Below are 17,334 nucleotides of genomic sequence, written 5' to 3'. Positions count from 1 at the left end.
CCTCAGGCAACATTGCCTATTTGGGGAAGATGAGAGCAGGAACATGTGTATTAGCTTGTGGGGTGAGAATTTTCAGGCCAAGAATTGGTTTTTCTTTCATTGGAAAACCAAAGCAAAAGCCATACTCACGTTCAGGTTTTAGATGTACGTTCTGTCTCAGAATATATTGCAAATCAAAGGTAACTTGGTGGTGGGGGGGTGACCTGGCCCACACAGAGCAGCGTCTGGTTCTATAACTGCTCCGTCATAAGCAGGCTCCCATCAGGACCAGCATGGCCGCTTGGGCATCCCAGCCAGCAGGGATGGAACAAAGGAGGATATCTCAGTGCGCTCAGGTTGCTGTAAGAAAATGCCACAGACCAGGGGCTTAAACGACTGACATTTATTTCTCACAGTTCTGGAAGCTGAAGGTTCATGATCAGAGTGCCCGCAGGGTAGGGTTCTGGTGAGGGCTCTCTTCCTGGCTTGTAGATGGCTGTCTTCTCACTGTGCCCTCACATGGCAGAGAGAGGGCTCTGGTGTCTCTTCCTCTTCTTATAGAGACACTAAATCCCATCGTGGCGGCTCCACCCTCATGACTTCATCCAAACCTAATCATCTCTCAAAGGCCCCACCTCCAAATATGTTGAGGGGGTAGGGCTTCACCTTATGCATTTTGTGGGGGACACAATTCAGTTCATAGTGGAGGGCATGGCCCTTCCCATTCAGGATGTTTTCTGGAAGTTGCATACAACATGTTTGTCTAAAATTTGTTGGCCAGAATTCAGGCACATGGCCACATCTAGCTGCGGAAGAGAATGGGGAATATGCCCAACGAAACTGGGGGGTTGATTTAGCAATGTGTTCAAATAAGAGTTGGGATTCAGACGTCTCCCCATGTTGCTCCTTCACTCTGACCATGCCACCTCATGGTCCAAAGTGGCTGCTTCAGCGGCAGCCACCTCCTCTGCATTCCAACCAAGAGGACATTCCTCACTTAGTCATAATGTAGTGTGGGGAATGTAGTCTTTCACATGAATGCAGTGCATCCAGCTAAAAGTTGGGGTTCTAATTACTAAGGGAGAAGGAAGGAAAGGATGTCGGGGGTAGCTTGCAGTCTTTCCTTCATCTGCCTTCTTGGTTCCCTGAAGGACCTTATCTAGAGCTTGACGTATAATAGTGCCCTCCCGTTCTGACATAACCTGTTCAGAATCCACCTCTGCTAAGTCTACATCACAAGCTTCCCAAGTGCGGGAGTCACAACTTTTCTTCCATTCCTTGCAGATGTCCAGCTAGTAAGCAACAGGACTCACTGGCCTAGCATTTGTTTGCTGAGCTGAAGTTGAGTTGCACCCGCTGTGGAATCCGGAAGCAGTGGCCGGCAGTTGCCGTCTGACCTTGAGGTAACCTACCACGCCGTTCTAACGCCTTTTCCTTCTCCAAGTCTCCTCCAATTTCACAGTTTTATGAGCCTGGCTCCCCTCTGTAAGGTTTCAGAACTCTTTCTAATAAATCCCACATGGAAGGAACGTTTTGCCCAGCAGCAAGTTTCACTCCCTGGCATTCTTGAGACATTTGACTTCCAAGGACTGTCCAGAGCTGGGAGAAGGCCATAAGGGCAGACACACAGCCCCAGGAGGTGACAAGAAATGGGGAGCAGGGAGGGACACAGCCCCCAGCCATTCCTCGGCAGCCAGGGGTTTCCAGAGGGCTCAGCCTGCTCTGTGGGCTCCCCCCCAAAACCTCCTTACCCCGTTTCTGCACACCAGAGCTGGCGGTGAGGGGGGCCACTCTTTATCTGCTCTGGGCCTGGTGATGTGACCCAATCCTGCAATGATGAAACTGTGGGTGGTGAGGTGGTCCTTGCCCTCCACGGCCTGCAAATGTCACTGATGCAGAAACACACAGACATCCTCAGTGGGCACGTCGTGTTTAGCTGTGAAGGCTGAAGGCTGCCAGGCCCATCCTTGCAAGGAGCCCTGCGCGTCTCTATCGCCCTCAGCAGGACCTGAATCCTGGGGGAAGGCCCCGCGGTTATAATAAGCTCTTTCTTGACGGGCCTTGGGAGGAATTAGAAATATGATTTTTCAGGCACTTACAGAATATCAAGTAATTAGAGCTCATGCACATAAAAGGGGCACACCATGAGATTTGCGGCTCGTTTCTTAAAATAACCAATTTAAATATTAAAACAATAAAAGATGTCAGGGGAGTGCTAGCCCTGTGATGCTTTCAGTGTCTGCTCTATGCAATTCCAGAGAGCTCCACCTCCAGAGGAAACCAAGGAGACCATGCCCCCTGGCTCACCATCAGAGCTCAGGGCTGTGCTTGGCCAGATGGAGAAGGATGCAGAATGACGCTGTGTCTTCCCGAGGCAGGGAGAAGAGGCTCGCTGTCATTAGTGTTCTCCCTGGCCACGTGCCCACGTGAATCAGCCCAGCGTAAAACAGGGAGAAAAATACGCCCATCCTGCCAGGTCCTAATGTAGAAATTGAAGCAGCAGGAAGGATTTGATGTTACGTTTCCAGCTCGTAAAACTAGATGCAAGTTTATGCTCGCGTGTGGCAGCGGCGGGGGGAGAGAGGCTCTGGGAGCGGGGTTGGTGGGAGAGGGGAAGTAGCCACAGCACAACAGGCTCATTCTAGGCGGTACAGGACTCAGCTCTCCCTCCACAGGTGGCCCTGCGGCTTCCCGCACCTTCCCCCAGGCGAGGGGTTGAACCGTGTCCCCAAAAGATGCTGCAGTCCTAACCTGCAATACCTGTGGATGTGACCTTACGTGGAAGTAGGGTCTTTGCAGATGATCAACGTAAGATGAGGTCACTAGGGACGGGCCTAATCCAGTATGACTGGAGTCCATATATAAAGGGGACATTTGGACACACAGACACACAGAGCGAAGATGCTGTGAAGACACAGAAGGTGGCTGTCTGCAAGGGGCCACTGAGACTTGCAGAAGCCGGGAGACGCCTGGAACCCTCACAGCCTTCGGAAGGCACCAGTCCTGCCCACGCTTTGATCTTGGGGTCCAGACTCCAGGCATTTCTGTGGTTTGGGCCGCTCGGACTGTGGGGGTTGTCACAGCATCCCCAGGACCCTCTCCCAGCCTGGCAGTGTTACCAGGTCCGTTCTCTGGGATCCGGCCACTTGGCCCCAAGAGAGCCCACCCCAGGGTCCTGCTGGTGCCCAAGGCTCCTGGCCATCGCTGTGGGTTACGGTTGGTCGCTCAGCCCCGGGGGCCGGGTGACCATTCAGTGTTCCCATCGCCTCCACGACCGCCGTTAGGTCACTCCTCCGCTGCCCCTGGAAACCTCAGACAGAGACTTTGTCCCCAGCATTTCTGACCTTGGAGACACCCCTGTGGAGGATGGGGAGCCTGGGGTCCTCTGGAGCTCCCAGCCCCCCAAATTCCAGCCGAGGTCCCCTTTCCTCATCTCCCTGCCCCCAGCCGAGGCCACGCTGGCCTTGTTTTCTGAGTGCACTTATCTGGGGGGGTGAGGTGGGGGGAGCATAGAGGGGCCACTGGCTCCAGGGTGTCCCCAGCTCGGAGTGTCTCTCCTCGGAGGCCCAGGGCTGTGTCTGCAAATACCCCAGGGCCCTTAGTGAGTTCCGGAGGCTGCCGAGCTTGCCCAGGCCCCTTCAGTGCTGTGAGAGCATCCTTCCCAATGGTCCCCTTCACGGAGGACAGAGGTCGTCAGCCTCAGCCCTTCACGTCCCCAAGAGCCATCACGGCGGCCCCTCCCTTAGAACTGGCTCGTGGGGCCCGGGTCCAAGCTCCAGAGGCCCCCCTCTCCCACGGAACCAGGCGGATGCTGGCTGGGGCCCGGGACCACCTTTCCCGCCCCCTGCTCTGACTACATTCTGGTCTCTGCCTCAGGGCCTCCCACCTGTGCAGGCCTGCCTGGGCCCCTCCCAGCTGTGCCCCTCTTCTCCGGTCGGTGGGTGGAGCACAGATGTGCTGGCAAGTGTAAGGGCCTGGGCTGGCGGATGGCGCTGCCTGGGCCGAGAGGGGCCGGTGGGCTGGCCTGCAGCTGCGCCTTTGCCTCCAGGCCCCGGTCCCCACACAGGAGCCCAAGGCAGGGTTCTCACCCTTCGGGACAGCCCAGTGCCTGGCGCTTGTCCTCCGAGGGGCCAGCCCTGGAGACCAGCCAGAAGCCACAGCTGTCGGTGTGTGCCGGCTCCCCGCAGGCCCTCCACCCTTGGCGGCGTCCCCTGGATGTGGTCACCTGGTTGGAGATGTTTCAGGGCACCGGGCGGGGGGCCGGGCTTTCTGCAGGCCGTGTGCAGGCTGGCCCGCCTCTGAGTCCGGACCTTCCCGCCCCATACAGGACAAGGGGTCGCTGGGCCGATATGGTGACCGGTGGCCTCAGAGGTCCAGCCTGGGGATCCGATGGCAGCGTTTGTGGGGAAAGTCAGCTATGCGACAGCGGGCAGCGTGACTGAGATAAGACAGTCCTGGGATGTCTCCAGGGTGAGGACACGCATCACGGAGCCTGGATGCCAGCTGCTGTGCTGAGAGCTGCGGGCCCCCAAGGGCCAAGTGGGTGGGGAAGGGATAGGGTGTCGCTGCAGACAGAGGGATGAGACACAGGGACCTGCCAGGTGCAAGCACCCTGTAGCAGAGTGGGGAGTGCTCGAGCAGACACTGGAGATCACGGGCGGGTGGGAGGGAGGAGGGGGTGTCAGTGTCAGCTCTGGGCGGCCAGGTGTCCGTGCGTCCTCTGACCGCCTGAGCTGCCTGATGGCTTCTTCCCTCCACGGGCAGGACCCCTACTTTCTCTCCATCACAGAGAGCCGAGGGAGCCCCTCCGGATGCAGCCCCCGGGTCAGGCCCACCGGCCCGTGGCTCTCCGAGACCTTTCCGCCCTTGGGCTCTGACTCCAGGTCTCAGCCAGTTCCCTTTCCTCCTCGTCAGGGACTCCCCCAGGTGAGAATGGTGACCATGGTGGTGTGAACTGACCTACGCTGCTTTTGCTAGGACAAGTCTCGTGGTGACAGTGGCCCCAGAGGGTGGAGCGACTGAGGCATAGTGACCTCTGCAACCTCCCTGTCTGACGAGAGATGCTTTGGGAACGAGCCCGTGTTACAGAGCAGGTGAGAAATAAGACTGACCTGTTCCGCGGCCGCAGCCATCCCTCCAGCAACCTGTCGTGCGGGTGCTCCGGCCCCCAAGGGGGTGGGTCACAGAGCCCTGCTGCCAGGACACCCTGACACACACCCCCTTCCATGTCGGGTTATGTGTGGTTGGCCATCGCCCCGCCCACCTCCCTGACACACACCCCCTTCCATGTTGTGTTATGTGTGGTTGGCTATTGCCCCGCCCACCTTCCTGACACACCCCCTTCCATGTCGGGTTATTTGTGGTTGGCCATCGCCCCGCCCACCTCCCCAGGGTGACTCTGGCTCTGGGCAATTGACAGCCTTGACATCGAAGATGCACACTTTAAAGTACATCACAGCCCATTCAGAGCAGCCAGACGATTCCAGAAATGCCCTCCAAGTCTGGCAGTCGTCACCTCTGGTCTATTCAGGAGCAGAGCTCGCGGGTCCTCTCCCCCACTCTGTCTGTCTGTCCACGGCCCCGGTGAAGGCCCCTCTGCAGGGGTGGAGACCCAAGGCTCAAGGACAGTGGACAAGCCAGCGTGAGCTAAGGGCACTCAGGTTCAAAGCGTCTGTGAACTTAAGGGAGGAAAAAGCAGCGTCCGTTCCGCCGGCCAGGCTCCCTCTTTCAGGCCAAGCAAAGGAGCGGCAAGGACCGCGGCGGCTCAGCGCTGGCAGCACCAGTGGGCAGATGTCGTCGGGGAGAAGATTCCCAGGCAAGGTCACTAGCAAGGGGGCACCTGCTAGGTGTGGGCGGGTGGAAGGAGGATCCAGGGAGGAAGGGGCACAGGCAGACCCCTGGGCCTTGGCCGTCAGAGCCAGGGGAGCCGGGATGGGGTTGGCGCTGGGGAAAGACCTAACTCCACTGTGAAAGGCTGTCTTTGCTGTGCCGACAGTGAGTTGACCAGCAGGAAGCAAGGGTGGCCCAGCAGACCTGTCAGGAGTCGACCTCAACAGCCTGGGGAGGGCGACGGCCCCTCAGAGCAGGGCAGGGGCAGAGGTGAGAATGATCAGATGCCCCGTGGGTGAGAAGGTGGGGCCTCCTGCCGGCGGGGAGGGAGGGGAATCAAGGAAGCAGATGGCCCTCAGGGTTTGGGCGAACTTACCAAAGGGACGGTGCTGGCAGGGACCAAGTCAAGTGGGTTCAAAGCCAACAGGACACGCTGGGGTGACCGTGTCCACGAAGTGGCGGCTAGGGGTGTTGAACAGGCATTTGGAATGGGGTCTGGCTGGATGGCAAGCGTCCCGGTTCACGGGTGACAGCCCATCACCGAGGGCTCAGGGCAAGGTGCCCGCAGGCAGCAGGGGTGCAGGGCCAGGGTGCCACGGAGGGACCAGGCCCTGTCTGGGTGGCCTGGACAGCTGTGCCACAGGCCATCTGGAGACACGGTCAGGGGCTGACCCGCCTGGGGATGGTCCCTGTTCAGTTGCTCAAATCGTCTAACGTTTCTAGATTTCAGCGGAGCCTTGGCGCCCAAATTCACAGTCCTGTACTTTGATCAGTTTCATCCGTGGTATCCACCCGCTGCAGAGTCAGGACCCACCGGCCTCGCTAGTTTAGGGACCAGAGGAGGCCCGGGGGAGAGGATCATTGCAAAGTGCGTGTGCACAGGGCCCCGGGCCCCAGAAAGACTCTTCCCAGGGATCAGGTTTCTGGTCTCTGAGATGGGCCATGGCACGGTTCCCAGGGAGGACTGAGGTGAGGGTTCAGTGGACAACATGTGGGGAGCCCTGGGCACTACCCCGGGACATGGTGACAATGGGAACGTTTCATGGGCCGGGCTGAGGGCTGGCCCTCGCAGCTGGACGTGAGGCACTGCTAACCTCCCCCTCTTAACAGATGAGGAAACTGAGGCACAGAGATTACTAGCCAGGAAGTGTCTGCAGTGGGGTGCCTGCACGCACCAGGCACCCTCAGGCAATATTTGTTGCTGGTGGCCTGCTCTTTCCTGAGTTTTCAGATATTCTTCACATTTTTACATTACTGAAGTTGGGACACTTCTCAAACAGACACGCGGTTTTCCCCAAAGCCTGTTGTTGACAGTGATAGTGCGTGTCACAGGGATGGTGTCTTGGAACCACGGGAGTAGAATATTATTTGTAGGTCTGGTTACCCCAAACTTACAGTTGGAACGCAATGCTTAGGGAGCTTAAAAGTTGCCCAAAGTCACACAGCAAGCAGGGAGAGCTGGGGGCAGACCCCCGCCACTGCTTTTCCCAGACCCACAGCTAGGGCCAGGCCAGCACATGTCCTGGGTGATGAGGGGGCTGGAGATGAGTCAGCGCTGGAACCTATGAAGTTCAGCCTCACAGACCTGATTTGTGTTCACATGAGATCTGGGTAAGGGATGCTCCCAAGAAGGAGGGCCGAGCCCTGGTGTGTTGGTGGGGTGAACACAAGGGTTTCCTCATTCACAACGCTCCCACATTGATACATTTTGGCCAGTGAGACCTAAGAACAGTCTGCTAGGAGGTCCTGGCAAGCTGTGGTTTCCCTGATACAGGCCTTCTTCCATCGCCCACATATAAACCCTCCCCTAACTCTGTCACCAGAAAGCAGATGGGATAGCCGGTGCCACAGCAGCCTTCTTGCATTAGTGAGGTAAAGGTCAAGAATATGGCAGAGGCTGCAGCAATGGTTCATTGATCTGTGAACCACAGACAACAACTGTCTGTCTCTGGTTTCTCACAATGTGATTTTTTTAAAAAAAGAACCTTATTTGTTTAGTTATTCCAGCTTCCTCCCTACCACTAACTTGCAGCAAAGCACATTTCTTTCTGATACCCATGGAAACCAGACAGGAGGTGGCTCTATTCCATTGACCCCACTTGAGTAGATTCAGAGCCAGTCTTATCTTCGTGACTCTCATGGATCAAAAATACAAACAAGGGGAATTCCCTCATGGCTCAGTGGTTAAGATTCCACCTGCCAATGCAGGGGACACGGGTTTGATCCCTGGTCCGGGAAGATCCCACATGCCATGGAGCAACTAAGCCCGTGCGCCACAACTACTGAGCCCGTGTGCTGCAACTACCGAAGCCCGCGCGCCTAGAGCCCGTGCTCTGCGACAAGAGAAGCCGCCGCGATGAGAAGCCCGCGCACCACAACAAAGAGTAGCCCCTGCTCGCCACAACTAGAGAAAGCCTGCGCACAGCAACGAAGACCCAACGCAGCCAAAAATAAATAAATAAAACTTAAAAAAAAATACAAACAAAGTTTCCAAGATAGGGGCAGACTGGCGGGGTCTCAAAATCACAGGCATAGAGATTATTCTTGCCTGACTCAACCTGTAGCTGACCACTTTCCCTAACAGGCCCTCCAGACACTGGCGATGGCGCAGGGCGGGGAGGACCTCGCGAGCTGGGGGTGAGGAGGGCACACTAATGCACATGGAGCAGCTCCTGACCTTGACCCCACGTGGGCTCAGTGCTGCAGGCAGAGCCCCGGTCCCAGGCCAGAAGCCAGGGCACAGGTTATGCCACGCTGAGTGCCAGAGGGTTCTTGGGGAACCTCTGGTCCTGCTTCCCCCTTTTCTCCAGAAAACAAGGCCTGGAGATGTGTCCAGTGTTGTCCAAAGGCAAAAAGCTGGTCAGTGGAAGGGCTGGCCTGGAGCCTGGGTCTCCTTCTGCCTAAGACAGTGACCTTTTCCAATCACCTTATCGACCCGTCAGAGGACCAGCAGACTCTGGTCTGAGACTGGCCGGGCCTAAAATGCTCAGGGGAATGTCAGTCCGGGCCATCGGAGAAGCAGACGCCAAGGTGGGATGTGTTAGGGGGAAACACCTGTGTGACAGGAAGTGAGGGGGTTCCGGGGAAAGCTGGGAGGCCTGAGATGGCAGAGCAGGTCTGACCCCAGTGCAGGGCAGAGGGAGGGAGGGCCCCAGGGCGGCCTCGAGCTGTGCTTGGCCAGCTTGGGGGTGCTGGGTCTCCTAGGAGTGGGCCCGCCTTGACATCCCCATGTGTGCCCCACGGACACTGGACAGCAGCCCTCGGGGAGCATGGTCTCAGCACAGGGTCTCAGCGTGGCCATGGGGGCTTGTGGCCCATTAGCTCCCTGGAGGTGGAGGCTTAAACCACAGCCTCGGGCAGTGCTTCTAAATCCACGTTCCTGGCCCTACCTCTGGGTTCTGTGGTTCGGAGGCCTGGGGTGACACACGTAGAGGACAGACACTCCTGTGTGTCTTCTCTCTCCAAGCCCCGTCATCTCACTGCCTTACTGGGTCCAGGCGTCCAGAGCCACGGCCCCGAGGTGCACAGCCAGGCCTGCAGTCCCTCTGTCACGCACCATACTGCTCTCACTGTTGTTTTCCGTATGCCGTTCCCTGCCCCCACTGCCTTGCCTCACTGCCCGGCTCCGTGGCCGTCCGGGTTTCCAGTCCCTGCTCTGGACTGTCGGCCACGTGGCGGCAGGGACCGTGGCTGGTTCTCTGCTGAGTCTCCAGAACCCCGGACAGCGCCTGGTTCCCTGAATGATGAATGAATGAATGAATGAATGAATGAGGCCATGGAGGAAAGGGGAGGGGCTAAGTGTGGGAAGGGTCCTTGGAGCCTTCTACCAAGTGGAGGGGACCCTGGGGACAATGCGGGTCACCTACTTTCTCCTAGGAACGTGACCTCTTATCTGCCATGATTCAGTCCTGTCTGCCCCTGCCCATCAGACACTAAACGTCCAGTCCCCGCTGCAGCCGGCTAACGAGGACAGGAGGCCTGTGGGCTCTGCTAAGAAGCGAGTGGCCTGCGTCGCCAAGTTCAGGCTCGCCTGCCCAGGCCTGTGGGCAAGTGCTTCCAGACCGCTTTGTGACCTTTTTTTTTTTTTGGTTCGCGGGTCTCTCACTGCTGTGGCCTCTCTCGCTGCGGAGCCCAGGCTCCGGACGCGCAGGCGCAGCGGCCATGGCTCACGGGCCCAGCCGCTCCGCGGCACGTGGGATCTTCCCGGACCAGGGCACGAACCCGCGTCCCCTGCATCGGCAGGCGGACTCTCAACCGCTGCGCCACCAGGGAAGCCCCAGACAGCTTTTTAATGGTCATCTCTGCTGGCCTGGCTTTGCGGTCACAGCCAGCCAGCGTGGCTGTCGAGGGGACACGTATATGTCATTCAGACAGCACGTCAGCTGTGGGGCTGGACAGCTTCCCGCTGCCCTGGGGGACCAGCCTGAGACGGATGCTGCCCCCCTTTCCTGAGGGAAGGGGGTGCCGGGAGCATCACCTTGCTGCCTTTTCACTGGCTTCTCTCAGTATTTTCTGAGCTGCAAATACAAACCAACTACGCAAGAGGGAGGAGATATGGGGATATAGGTATACGTATAGCTGATTCACTTTGTTATACAGCAGCAACTAACACAACATTGTAAAGCAATTATACTCCAGTAAAGATGTTAAAAAAATAAAAAGAATACAGACCAACTGTACCACCACAGCCTGGGTGGGCCTGAGTCCCCAGGGCTCAAGAGGAGCGCCTGGTGCGGCTGTGTTTAGAGCACAGCTGGAGCTGACTGGGAGGGAAGGAGGGCTGGGGGATGGGCCCCCGCTATCTGTCTGAGGGGTGCCTGCTCCCTTCCTGGCCTCGCCATCATTCCGGTAGTTTCATGGGGTTGCACAGGCACGTGCCCACGTGGCCAGAGGCCGGGCCCACCCTCTGCACCCACTGGCTTTGCTCTGGGCCAGCGACCCTGGAACGCTGGCCCCTGGGGTGGGCAGTGGGTCTGTCCATAGGAGTCAGGTGGGAACTGCTAACAGAGAGTGGGGGGCCCAGGCTTGAGACCCTGCGGGGGCTGGAGGGCTACATTTCCAGGTAGTTTTCTGTATCTCCTGGGTGGACGGACACGCAGCAGGGCTGGGAAGCAGCAGACCAGGCCGTTCATCCACCCACATCCTCCTTCAGGGCAGCAGCTTCAGGCCAGGGTGCCGGATGCGGCATTGCCGCTCTCGATGAGCTCGCGGTCTAGAGCAGAGGCAGACTTTGCCCCTGGGGTGGTGGCGCCTGCTGAACTTCCTCTTCCCAGCACTGTTCTGAGCTCCTTAGCTCTCTAAACCGCCCCATGAAGCAGGGGCCACCATAATCCAGAGGCACAGAGAAGTTAGGCAACTTTCCCAAGGTCACACAGGAGCCGGACTCAAACGCCGGTGCCCTGGACCCCGAGCACATGCCCTGTGCCACCCTGCCCACCGGGAGAAGCACTGTGCAGAGCGCTCAAGAGTGTGATAGGGAAGGCAGTGACTGGTGCCGCTTTAGATGAGATAGTCAGGGAGGACTGCTTGGAGGGGGTGACACTCAAGAAGGAGGAGGCCAGAGGGAAGAGCCCTCTAGCCACAGGCGATGAATGACCTCTAAGCTCCTCTCCAGCGAGAGAGCCCCGGGTGGCCTGCAGCTCAACAGGGGCCGGTCCGTGAGAGGCTCCCTCTTGTCTGTGCTGGAGGAGCCTGTGGCCATTCTGCTCACTCAGGCCGGGAGTGGTCTTGGGTGGGAACATGAGAGACCGTGGGGTGGCCCCAGGAGGGTGGGATCCCGGGAGCTGCCCTGGGAGAAGCCCCGGGACGTGAGCTGAGCCAGGGGCTCCATTCTGGACGCCCCCTTCCCAAGGACTGGCCCTGGCCCTGGTCTTGCTGGGGCCATGCTGTTCAACCCCCGGCTTTAGGAACCTCAGCCCCACAGCCTGGGAGTCCTGGGCCCCACCCCTAATAAAAGGGCCACCCCTCCTGCAAAGACTGCGCACTGCAGGGCCAGGGGGCTCTCGCTAAGCCACCCCAAACCAAACCAAACAAAGCAGGTGTGTGTGTCTTGGGGGGCCCTTAGGACAGCCAAAATCTATTGTTTCACAGTCTGGAGGCCAGAAGCCTGAAATCAAGGTGTCGGCAGGGCCGGCTCCCTCCCAAGGCTCAAGGGGGTTCCCTCCCTGTCTCCGCCGGCGTTCCCTGGCTGGCAGCCCTGTGGTTCAGCCTGCTTTCTGATCACAGGGGCCCTCCCTGTGGGCTGCTAGACCTCCCTCTGCTTCCGTCTGCTGAGGCCAGGCGTATACAGCGCCCAGGAGCCCCACAGACCGCACCGCTGAAGCTTGCAGACGCCCGGGCTCTGAGCCCCTCTAACCAGCGGCCCCTCCTGCCCCCAGAGAAGGGCCCCGGCGACCCGTTCCCCCGTCCTGCAGACCTGAGGCTGGCCTGAGACCGAGGCCCCTGACTGTGGGCGGCGTCTGCAGGCCCCCGACGTCCCCAGGATGACTGCAGCCTCTGGGGCGCTGGCTCTCTCCCCCGGCACAGGGCCACTCCGCACGGCCTCCAGCGGGGGCCAGGAATTCCACCTGATGGGAGTGACAGGGCTTTAAGTGTCCCCATTCCTGCTGCTCTCAAGGCCTCAAGCCATTGTCATCCCTATGGGTCCCCACCATCCACAGGGTCCGGATAAGCGTGTGCAAGTGTATGCATGTGTGTGCATACGTGTGCAGGGTGTGTTTGTCCAAGGCCCATCTGTGTCCATGTGGACCTGCCCTCTCGGCCCAGGCAGAGCTGTGAGGCCCCAAAGCCTTCCCTGTCCACCCTGAGAGGGAGGGTGTACACACACAGATGCACACACACACACACCAGACACACTCCATTCACACACAGACACACACCACAGAAACACGCACCCACACACACACACCTGGCGGGGTGATCTGAGCAAAGAGCTTTCCTTGACGGTGGTTCCCAGGCTCAGACAGGTCCTGCCATCCATGCTCTGGACAGGTGACTGCGACACGAACGTGCCAGGGCTCTGAAAAGCGTCAGGAGCCTCAGGCCACCCTCGGGGGCTCCGCACCTTGAGTCTGCACCTTACAAACGGTGTGGGGTGTCGCGTGCTTCATGGAGCCACGGGAGCCTGGGGGGCCTCCAAGCCCACTCCCAGCCCCTCCACAGTCCTCCTCTGTCCCAAGGGGGCCTGGAGGGGCTGTGCTGGACCCAGGGCTGCCTGGAGGAAAAAGTCACCTGCTGGCAGCGCGCATGGCAGCGATGAATGTCTTGCCTCGGGCTGAGTACCTGCCGGGCTGTGAGCAGGCAGGCCCCACCCTTAGAAGCCTCCTTCCACCCAGACCAGGTGCCCGCACGAGAGCCTGGGCTGAGAGCCGCCTGGGATCCAGCCGGGCTTCTCTCTGAGCCAGCCTGTCCTTTGAAAGGAAGGAGGAGGGTCGACCTCTCCGGGCTCTCCAGCCGGAGCCTCCAGCAGGCTCAGGTGGAGAAGCTCCGGAGGAGGGAGGGGCTCCCCTTGCTCATCTGGGCAGTGGGCAGGCAGTCTTGAGGTTTATTATAACTTTTTACCCCTTGGGCTTGAAACCCAGGAGGAGGGGCAGGAAGGGAAGCATGCGGAAGGGGAGCCAAAGGGGGAAGGCGAGAAGGAGTGGGGGAGGAGTTGGAGGGCGCAGTGGCCCCCCTGGGACTGGACTTCCAGCCGTGCCTGAGCGGCCCGCTTACCAGCCCAGAGCCCTCACCTTCCTGTCCAGCCGGCTTCCCGTTTGGGGCTGGAAGAGCCTCCCTTTTCCCCGGGATTGTTGACATCAGCTTTCTCTCCTTGAACCTGCCGGGACACCACCAGGTGTGGGCCGGGGGCTCCCGGGCATGCCCATGTGGTCCCAGGCCCATGGCTCACCCCGGGTTCAGGGGACAGGTTCCCAGCACCGCCAGTTCTGGGCCCGCCCGTGCCTGCACACAGGCTGACGTCAGCCCAGCCTTCCGGTCAGGAAACCTGGAGCCGGCATCCGGAGAGTCTGTCCACGGCCCGGCCGCTGCTGGCACTGGGGACGCTGCAGCTCCGAACAAGAAGGGCTAAAATGCTCCTATTGCCCAGTGAAATGCTCGCGGTGGGTCATGGAGCAGCCCCTCCACCCTCCCCTGAAGGGCAGCAAACGTTCTGGCCTGGCCGAGGGGACCACCCCCAACAAGGGCAGAGCTAGAGGGACCTGGATGACCACGCCCCAGGGAGCAAAGTTGGGTCAGTGTGTCAGGCCAAGCAGGGCAGGGAGCTACCCCTCCCACCCCCCAACTTAGAGTCAGGCTCTGGTCCGGTCTCTAGGGAACCTTCTGGAACCCGACCCTTGGGGTCACGGCCTGTTTCTGACACTGTCATCCCTCGGTCCACGTGCTCCTTTTGCTCCTGGTTCCGTTGCTCGTGGGAGCTCACCGGGCTTTGAGTGGACAGATCTGAGTTCAGATCCTGTCCCCTCCTGGGCCCATCCCCCGCCTAGGCCCCCACCTCCCTGTCAGTGAAACAGGCTGCTGCGGGTCAGGGAGACCACAGGCATGAATGGTTTCTCCAGGGAGGGTCGTATGCACAGACACCAAGGCGAGGGAGCGGGTACTTAACCTGCAAGGTGAGTTTCGGGGGGCAGGTGGGTTTCAAGCCCTGGATCTTCCAGCTCCTGGGAGCCACGTCCCTGCAACCATGCCAGGTGGGCACTCTGGGCCCCGTGGGACCTTGATGCTGAGCAGAAGTCTATCAGCCAGGACCTAGTCAATACAGATCCCTGGGCTCTGCCCAGACAGATCCCGTCAGAAGGCGGGCCGGGGCCCGGGAAGCTGCATCTTTAACACGGCCTGGAATTTGCAGTTCTTCTGGGTTCTGTGTTCTAGTCTGGGACCCTGGCTCCACCATCACCAGCTACATCGCTTCAACGTTTTTGCACTTCAGTTTCCTCGTCTGCAAAGTGTCAATAATACACACAGTCCGCACCTAAAGCCCTAGGTGTGGTGCCGGGACTACAACAGGTATCAAATAAATAATACTGCTACCATAAGGTAAATATGGAGTAAAAGTCACCTTCAATTCTACCATCCGTCACTCATGCGCTCTGAAAAGTGTTGGTTTATTCTCGTCCGTCTTATCAAGGTAATACAGTATAATTAAAACTCGGGACCACACTGTACTGCTGCTGCCCTTTGAAGCTGTCCTTTAGGAAATCCGGATTGCTTTCCATTTTCACTATCACAGATTTGTAACAATTGTCATTAATGTCGTTAGAAGAGAATCTGTGTGTTGGTAAGATCATTTCCTAAGGCTAAATTTCCAAGTGAAATCCACAGAGGCCTTCATGCCCCCTCACTGCTTTCAAACTCTGACCTGTCCCTCCCCTCTCACAGGCCCCAAGGCCAAGAGGAACCCAGAGATCCCAGGCTGTGTCGCTGTAGAGCGCAGCGCCGAGCCTGGAAGGGTCAAGCCTGGGAAATGTCTTTGGAGTGACCTCCCGCACACACCAGTTTGCCAGGTTGCCCGGCCGCCTGCCGACAGTGCTGTCCTTAATGATGCCGCGGGACATGGGTGGCCCTGGGTACGTTCCTTTGCTCTCTGGCCGTGAGACTTGGGATTGTGTAAACGGAGGGCGTTTGTGGCACAGGGCACACAGAGAACTCTAAGACCCCCGAAAGCCCTAGCCCTAGTTGCTTTGTAAACCGTCCCACCTGGTTGTCTGTAAACCGAGGGAGACCCCTGGGGCCCAGACTTCCTTGTGCTTTCACCGACCTACCCAGGACCACCGAGAGCTGTGTGAGACAGGGCCCTTCTTCCCGGAGGCTTAAATCCTTTGTGTCGTGAAAATGTTCAGACATACAGAACTAGGTATAGCATCCCTCATCTCCATCAACAAACAAACAGTTACTGACCTTTGGCCCCATTTGCTTTATCGTTTGTGTGCGCGTGAGATGCGTTAAGGCAAAGCACGCGCTTCCCGGCACCTCTCTACTTTAGATAAATCGTTGACAGACGCACACGACTTCTCTTACGGTACCTGTGCTACCGCCACAGCTAGCCAGAGGCAGCTCCGTGCCGTCCAATGCTAGTGCACATTTAAATTTCCCACGGTCCCCCAGATTCTATTTCACAGCTGGTTTGTTTGAATAATGATACGAAGTCCCCACCCTGCATTTGCTTTTAAGTCTCTTACCTTTCTTTCAATCTGTAAACAGTCCCTCCCTTTTTTTCTTTCATGCCAAGGCTTATTCAAGAAACCAGGTCAAGTCCCTCATTCAGGATGTCTCTGCTTGTTGTGATGACGTTGAACTGTACTCCATCTCCCTTTCCCTGCGTAAATGAGAATTTAGATCTAAAGGCTCCATTAGACTCGGGCTCATCATTTTTGGTAGGAGAACTTCGCAGATGTTGCATCGCTCAGAAGGCATCTTGCTGTTTGGCCGCGAGGATGCTAGGACTGACCAGTGATGCTTGCAGTGGCAGCCTGGTCCCTCCACCATACAGCTGCGAGCTCCCCCGTCGACCAGCAAGGGCCTGTGGACACCTTGACTATCCAGGTTCCCGGTGGCCTTAACCTAATTGCTTTAGCGTCTGCTGGTGAGGGTTGCTTGAGTTGTTGTTTCCTAAGAACTTGCAAAGTACTGATTTTCCATATTCCAACATTCATTCGAGATTTATTAGCTGGAATTCTTTTGTAAAGAAGAGTTTTTCAGGACTTTTCTGGTGGTCCAGTGGTTAAGACTCAGCGCTTCCACTGCAGGGAGCATGGGTTCGATCCCTGGTCGGGGACTGAGATCCTGCATGCCGTGCGGCACAGCCAAAAAAAAAAAAAAAAAAAAAGCTTTTCACTGTATCAACTAGGGCTATTTGGTTACCCCAAAATATAGGCTGTATAGGAAAGATAAGATAAATATACTTAATTATTTCCCTTTTCCCCTTCAATTATTAATTTTCAGAGTAAGAAGTTGGTACAACAATTACTTCCAATGGTAACAAGTGTGATTTAAACTTCTTTTTTTTTACTTTCTTTTTTAGGGTCATTAGAAACAAATGGATTTTTATATCTGAAAGGTGTTTCAGTCAAGTGTAGTCATTGCTCTCTCTGATGACTTGGCTGGTGTTGGCCAGTGAAAGGCCTTTGTGTCCTTTTAGTATGACTTCAGTAGTCTGTGATGCCTTCCTTCACTTTAAGCCCGGGATGGTCTCAGGCTCACCTTGAATATTGCCTGCCTCTGATGTGATATCAACCTTTTGGCCATGAGTTTTTAAAAATTGGGGCAAGGAATTTAGAGACCAGAATCTAGGTACTCTCAGTGTTTGTTGCAACTGGGTAAGCATACATTTCCATCCTTTTCAGAGGCAAGAGCTAGGAAATTCACATTTTGTTTTTAAAGCATGAAGTTTACAGACGTAAAATGTGACATCAAAAACATAAAACGTGTAGAGAGAATAGTAATAATATTGAGCTCTAGAATGGGATCAAACTTAAGTTGTTATCAACTTAAAATAGACTATTATAGGCATAAGTTGTTATATGTAAACCT

Source organism: Leucopleurus acutus, assembly GCF_964270905.1.
Source record: "Leucopleurus acutus genome assembly, chromosome: 5".
In the NCBI taxonomy this organism is placed as follows: domain Eukaryota; kingdom Metazoa; phylum Chordata; class Mammalia; order Artiodactyla; family Delphinidae; genus Leucopleurus; species Leucopleurus acutus.
Note: the sequence above shows the minus strand (reverse complement) of the source record.